General features: G+C 48.4%; 1 protein-coding gene across 1 annotated transcript in view; it reads left to right on the top strand.

Moving 5' to 3' along the window:
• Positions 1 to 7,170: 7,170 nt before the first annotated feature.
• CASZ1 (castor zinc finger 1) overlaps positions 7,171 to 7,488 on the top strand; it is a 157,233-nt gene continuing 156,915 nt past the window's right edge. Inside the window, exon 1 of the mRNA XM_017887994.1 lies at positions 7,171 to 7,304. The gene's annotated coding sequence lies outside the window, so the exon portion shown is untranslated. The remainder of the gene's footprint in view (positions 7,305 to 7,488) is intronic.

The raw sequence follows: 7,488 nt of genomic DNA, 5'->3' as shown, positions 1-7,488 counted from the left end.
TGCTGAGGGGGCCTTGAGAAGATATATCTGGAGGGTTTCATTTCAATTCGTTCTTTAAATTCTTAAGTTCCGTTCACACCCAAATACCTGGCTCTCCGATGGTGGGTGTCTTTTTATTCTCTGCATTATATTTATGTTTGTATTTCACTGGGTTTCCTGAATTGTTTGCAGTGAGTGTGAATTACCCTCCTTTTTTCCCCAGAAATTTAAAGCGATTTTTTTCTTAAAAAGGTAGATAGTTCAGAGAATGTTAAAACTGCAAGGGGTCGTAGAGATCAGAGACCCTGGGACTAGGGAATGTTTCCTAGAAGCAAAATGTTAGTCACTTGCAATTCTTGTAGTTACCAGGCAGAGGTAAACATAAATACCCCTGAAAAAGTAAATTAATTAGAACCAACTAGGAAAGAAGGGGTTGAGCCAGAGAGCAAGACAGTCTGGCCCTTGCTTGGAGCTGAGCTGAGAGCTCGGACAGGGAAAATGAAAGCAGCTACAAAGTGTGGATCCTGAGCTCGGAAAACAGGTAGTATTTATGGCATAGAAATCCCTAAGGCTTTTCTGTCGAGAGAGGTTTCTGGAAGGTGTGGGTGAAGGGGTAGGAGGAGGTGGGGAGCTCAACTCTGTTGAGACTGAAGGACAGAGACAGACCTCACCCCTTCTCTCCCCTCAGCTGAGCATTGCCTAAGAAGCCTGGACTCAGTAGCTGTTCTGGAGGCCTCCGAGAACCTGTCAACGCGATGCTCTGGGCTGCAGCTCCTGGGAGACTGCCGTTCTCTCCATCCCTGCCTGCGGCTGTGGATCTGAGCAAGGCCGCTTAAACCTTGAAACAGCCCCTGCTTGTGGCCAGCACGGTTCTAATAAGGATTCATTACTAGAATCATAGACTCTTTCACCCATTAAATTAGCAGGGGTTAAAAAAAAAAAAAAGACTGAGAGAGAACACCAAAGGTTGGACAGTAGACGGGAGATGTGCGCCGGTGGAAGGGCAAATGAACACAACCTAATCTGGCGATGGATAGGAACAGCTTTGAAACGTGTGCACACTCTTGGACTCAACAATTCCACTTTAAGGAATGTGCATGATTATTTATGGACAAAGATATTCATTAGAGTTATTTATAATAATGAAAAGAATCGGAAACAAGTTCGATGTCCAAAATTTCCAATAGTGAAGTACTGCGGAAGTAAATTATGATTAACTCTACAATATGGCCATTAAAAATCATGTTGGAAAAGAACATTTAATGACGTGACGAAGTGTTCATGCTACATACACATGTCAGGCTAAAAAAAAACCCCCACAGTCCAGTATGTTCAGAGTGATTCTGATTTTATACAACCAGACAAAGCCAAGATTAAAAAAACTAACAAATAAAAATCCCGGACTGGAAGGAAATATACCAAAACATCAACCAGAACATTAACAACCATGGGTGGTGGGATTACAGATAATTTAAATTTGCTTCCTCCTGTTTATCTGTATTTTCTGAATTTTTTACAAAAAAAAAATACACATATTATGTATTTAGTCAGAAACAAAGAATTACCTACTTTGTTAAAAGAATGACAGAATTTCGGGGTGAAAGAACTTGTCAAGTTCACCAACCCGGATGGGATTTGGGAACCAAGCTCAGAGTTTGGGAAAAAGCCCCTCCTGTTCTCCCTCTCCAGGACTCCCAAGAGAGACACTTATAAATAAAATGAATGAACTCAACTTTAAAAAAGTTCTAATTAGGGCGGGCGCAGTGGCTCACGCCTGTAATCCCAGCACTTTGGGAGGCGGAGGAGGGTGGATCACCTGAGGTCAGGAGTTCGAGACCAGCCTGGCCAACATGGTGAAACCCCGTCTCTACTAAAATACAAAAATTGGCTGGGTGTGGTGGCACGCACCTGTAATCCCAGCTACTTGGGAGGCTGAGGCAGGAGAATCACTTGAACCCAGGAGGTAGAGGTTGCAGTGAGCTGAGGTTGCGCCATTGCACTCCAGCCTGAGTGACAGAGCGAGACTCCATCTCAAAAACAAACAAACAAAACGCACCTTTTTTAGATTACAGCTTGCCCAGTAATCACCATAATCACTTATCTCAGGCACTTGTTCACCTCTTCAGTCATGAAGCATCTCCTGAGCACCTACCTTGTTGCTAGCACCAGGCGAGGCACAGTGAGCCAGAAAAACATGTACCCCACCCAAGGAGAACCACAAAACAAGGAACGGTCCAGGAGAAGAAAGCCAGCACATCATTCACCATTTTAAAATGTAAAAAATAGTGACTCTTTGTTACCATTTATTGAGTGCTTACTGATACAAGATCTGATGCTGTGTGGTTTTTGTTGTTTGTTTTTGGTTTTTGAGACAGCGTCTTACTCTGTCGCCCAGGTTGGAGTGCAGTGGCATGATCTCAGCTCAATGCAACCTCCACCTCCAGGGTTTGAGCAATTCTCCTGCCTCAGCCTCCTGAGTAGCTGGAGTTACAGGCACGTGCCACCACGCCTGGCTAATTTTTGTATTTTTAGTAGAGATGGGGTTTCCACGTGTTGGTCAGGCTGGTCTTGAACTCCTGACCTCAGGTGATCTGCCCTTCTTGGCCGCCCAAAGTGCTGGGATTACAGGCATAAGCCACCGTGCCCAGCCTAAGATCCAGTGCTTCGTACTGTAATTTCTTTGTTTCCTCTCATCTTTTACTAGATTGAAATAAGATCGACAGATTTGTTCTGCTTCCCCCTTCTCCCTCCTAATGCAATTCACATTCAAGTTTCATCTCTTTATGAACATTGAGTAAAGGTAAAAATGCTTGTTGCATTGGGGTAAGTGGAGTAGTAAGGATTGTGTTACCTCTCTGCCCAAGCAACTGGTACCAAGGGAGTCAGACTGCCTGCCTCAGTCTTGGGAAAGTTATTCTCTGTGCCCTGCTTTCCTCATCTGTATAATGGGTATATTTATAATCTCAACAGTTTCATATGGTTGTTTTGTGGGTCTAATGAGATATCATGAAGGTTTAGCATGGGGCCAGGCACATAATAATCACTCAATAAATATCAGTGATTGATGTACAAGTTGCTTTCCATCACAGTAGAGGACCAGAAACCAAAATCTGTGGGCAGCAAGCTGAGCTGTGATTACTTTCAAGGCTTTCCCAATTACACAAACTGAAACAGACTTAACTTTATTTGTTCCACAATCAATTATTGGGAGCCTCTTGGGTGCCAGGCACGATGCTTGGCTTCTGAGCTTCTGAGTTAAAGATGCAGACTCTGTCCTCAGAGTGAGAAAGGTTTGTGTGTGTGTGTAGGGGCGTCTTCCCCGAAGATACAGAAATGGGAGAGGCTCTTGATCACATGCAGCCTGTCTGGAGGCAGGGGGCTGGAGAAATGTTTTGATGGGGTCCTTAGCTGACCCACCTCCCCTCCCACCTGTGCAGCCTCCTCTGCTGGGTACAGTTTGCCAGAGCCATCCGTTTCCCTACTATAGATGCCCCGGCCAAATGCCAGGGAGTGCAAATCTCAATCAAGGCCACCGCACCAACCTGGTAACTCCTCAGAAGTCCTGGGTTGTATTGGCTCATATCAGCTCCTCTTCCCCCCACCAAACTTTGTCCTTGGACCCTTCTAGTCACTTTCCCACAGCATAGGCACTTGGAGGGCAGGGACCACATTGGCTTATCTTAATTCTGTGCCTGACTCAGAGAGAGTGAGGGCTTGCTTTATGCCAGACACTGCTGAAGGTGCTGAGGACACAGGGGACTCAGAACAAAGTTCCTGTCTCCAAGAAGCTCCCATGCTAGAAGGGGCAGCCAGATAGGAAATATGGGAACAAAGGAGGAAGCAAAATCATTGTGGACACTCAAATAGGACAAAGTGGTAAAGAAAGGCTGGGAGCTACTTTATGGAGAAAGCCCCCCTGAGGAGGTGAGATAGGAGCAGAAACTCGAACAATGCCATTTGATTTGCAGGAAGCAGCCTGCAAAGGCGACATTCCAGGTGGAAGAAACAGCAGGTGCAGAGGCCCTGAGGTGGGGACAAGCTTGGTGTTTTCCAGGACAGCAAGAAGCTTGTGTGAACCAGGCAGAGAAGGAGAGAGGTGAGGCCCAGGGACAGGCAACGGCCAGATCTTGAAGGACCTTGGTGACCATGGGGGAAAGGCTTGGATTTTATTTTAGGGGAAGCTCAGGAAATGCTAAATTGAAGAACATGAGGCGAAAGAGCACCTGATTTCAGTCCCTGCGCGGGAAGTTTGGGTCGGGAATGAAAAAAACAAGCGATGGAGGAACAAGGCATGGAGATATTTGGCTGCCATCAGAGGCTGCTGTTTGGGGTTGCCGCTCTCTCCTGGCCCCTTACTTTAATTTTTGGGGGGACATTGGGGGTGGTCGTTGAGAAACAAAAGAGCTTTCCCTTTTCATCCCCCACCCCCCGCAAATCCTCTTTCCTCCTCCCAGCCTTGACTCTGTTTTCAGCCTTCCCTACCCGAGATGAGGTTCCTGTAGAGGAGGTGGAAAGCCTTCTTGGGAGGTGGGAAAGTTATGAAATATTTGAGGAAATAATGGAGGGAGGAATACAAATTTTAATAAAAGTTTGGTGGGTGACGTGGCTGTTGGAGACGTTGAGAGAGGTGGGAAAGGGTGTGTGGGAGGGCATCGTAGTGGGAAAGGGGTAAGGGTGAGCCTGATAGTGGGAAGTGGGGTAGGCCTGATAGTGGGACAGAGAGATGAGTAAATTCTTCCCTAGCCCCTCAAGGGCAGTCTTTGTCTCATTCATTTCTGGCTCCCCAGCACTGGTGGAGATCTGCTCTTCCTCAGAGCTCAGCCATCCCTACCAAATGAATGAATGAGTGAAGGACTATTGTTGCAGGGGAAAAAAAGGACAGAGGAGAAGAAGGAATGGAGAGAGCATGGAAAGAAATGAGAAGTAAAGGGAGCACTGGATGTCCCAAGGAGCAATGACAATTACTGGCATTTATCGATCAACATCTTGGCCCAGGCCCTTTTCCTGCATTAACTCATTTTAGCCTCTCAACAATCCTAGGCAGTAGGTACTATTATTATCCCCATTTTACTGTGGAGGCAACTGAGGCACAGAAGGGTCAAATGCCTTCCTCAGGGGCACCCAGCTGGGGACTGGTAGGGTCTGAACTCCAAGCCCAAGTTGCTAACCCCTTCTTTACACTGCCCCAGGAGTGGACTCAGCCCTGAGCCAAAAAGTTAGAAGAGCTACCTTGCCACTTCTCAGGTTACTGTCCCTCGCTGTGCCTCAGTTTCTCCTTGTGTAGGATGACAGGATTGGGCTTGAGATCTCTGGGGTTGTGCATCCTGCTGAGTCACCAGGCACAAGGGTCTTAGAGATGGTGGGTGAGCACCAACCCCTGAAAGCTGAGAATGCCTTGGATGGTGGGGGTGGCAATGGAGAGTAACCAATCAGTGGTCTTTGAGGGATGTTAATTATCGATGTGTTGCTGCCTCCAGTTAATTATTGGGATAAGTTGGGGGGGGACAAAATGACCCCAAAAGGTGTGTCTAATGCCTAAATCTGGTCTTCCTGTTTGGACAGATCCTGAAGGGACCCCCAGGAAGTGAGGAGCTGGTTTTTTGAGGTGGTTTCTTCCCCAGTCCATCTAACACAAGCAAATATCACTGAGTATCTAAGCAGTGTGGGATGGCTCAGCCTCCTCTCCCAAATTTGTTGGCTTTATTAGGGCACAGGGCAAATCCTGGCCTCCTCAGGGCCAGAGGGCCATCATGTCTCCAGTCTGTGTCCATATGCTTCTGGACAATTAACTTCCAGTTTAAGGCAGGACGTGGAATGCATCCCAGAAGATGCTTGTCTTGGACAATCATCATACAGGGCTTTGGGTCATTTCTCTGGTCCTGAGAGGCTTTCCTGACACCTTGCAGATTAGGTTCCAAAGACTACCAGCCTGCAACAATGTTTACCAGCCTGTAGCATTGCCTCTTAGTTTAATGCATTCTGTTGAGCAGGGCTTGAAGCTGTGGGTCATACTTTGAATTTATATTCATTTATTCCACCAATCATTGATCTATTTCATTTATTGTTACGGTCAGTTTCTCACCTATCTCATCATCTGGGTGTTTTCACTTTCTTTCATGCCTCTCAACATTTCCATCCCACCTTTATGCTAAAGGGAAAAGTAGGTCAGGCCTGGAATGAGGGGTGCGCTTGCTGGGAAAGGCAAGACAAGAGCTACAGGGCCCTAGCACTGAAGCTGACCACTAGGCTCAGCTGGTGTGGCCACTTCAAACCAATCGGGAAAAGGGAAAGCTGGGTATGGGAGAAAAGGAGGTTTCTTCAATAGAGTATGAAAGTGCCCCCCAAAAGACTCTTCCCCATCATCTGGGGCAGGGGATTAGCTATCCCAAGACACTGTTGTTTTGTTTTGTTTTGTCAGAGACGAGGTCTGGCTATGTTGCCCAAGCTGGTCTCGAACACCTGGGCTCAACAGATCCTCCTGCCTCGGCCTCCCTAAGTGCTGGGATTACAGGCGTAAACCACGACGCTGGCCCTCAAGACACTCTTTAACCTATTGCTTTGCTTTATTTTCTTCATGGATACTTTCACTCTCTGAAATAACATTATCCACTTGTTTTAATGTGTATTATTTGCCCCCCAGCCCCTCCATGTAAGGTTCATTCTGCACGGCCTATGTTGCTCACTTAAGGATATATTTCTTGCACAGTAGATTGAACGAAAAACTCCCTTGCAAAGAATAAGTGCAAAGCAGATATCAAACAGTGAGAACATTTCGTTTCTTTGGGTTCCACAGTTCCAACACTCTAACTTGCAAAAAAGAGCCAGTTCTTCTGTGGAAAGGGGGAACCAAACTCGGGCTCTCTCCAGGTTCAGAACAGGTGGAAAGTAACGCCCCCCGTCCCGCCATCCCTTCTCTCTTTTCCCATAGCCTCAACTTAACTCAGTTAGGGGGTGTAGAAGCCTCTGGAGCTGCAAAAGGGGGCCGAGTGCTCAGATGCTGCTCCGCAGGCAGCGACTCACCGCACGCGCACGCTGACCTCAGCCCGGGCGGTGGGTGGGAAGGATCCGGGAGGGGCAGGTCTGGGGGTGTGAGGGTGGAGCGGAACCCGGCCCTGAGATCCGGCCCGGGTTTTGCATGCCACCCAGGCGCCCGCTCGGCCGCGGAGAATTCCATAATCACAGCGGGCGAGAGCGGCGACTGGGAGCGAAAAATCCGGGATCCGGCAACTTTGGGCAGCGCATGCGCGCCCGCGGCGCTCCATCCCAAACACACACACATTTTTCCCCCGGACTTGGAAAGTCACCCAAAGCCGCCCCAAGTGCAGGTAAGAGACTCGGCGCTCCCTCTGCCGCTGCCCCCCCACGCCCCCCAGCTCCGCGGGCCTCCCGGGGCGCCTCCCCGTCGCTCCCCCTGTCCCGGTGCACCCCCCCAACCCCCGGGCTGCCGCTTGCAGCAGGCAGCGGGCGAGCGAGCGAGCGAGCGAGCGAGAGAGCCAGCAAGCCAGCCTG

This window comes from Rhinopithecus bieti, unplaced genomic scaffold, assembly GCF_001698545.2.
Source record: "Rhinopithecus bieti isolate Rb0 unplaced genomic scaffold, ASM169854v2 scaffold_16234, whole genome shotgun sequence".
Lineage (NCBI taxonomy): Eukaryota > Metazoa > Chordata > Mammalia > Primates > Cercopithecidae > Rhinopithecus > Rhinopithecus bieti.
The sequence above is the reverse complement of the archived record's forward strand: the minus strand, read 5'-3'. Positions and strand labels throughout refer to the sequence as shown.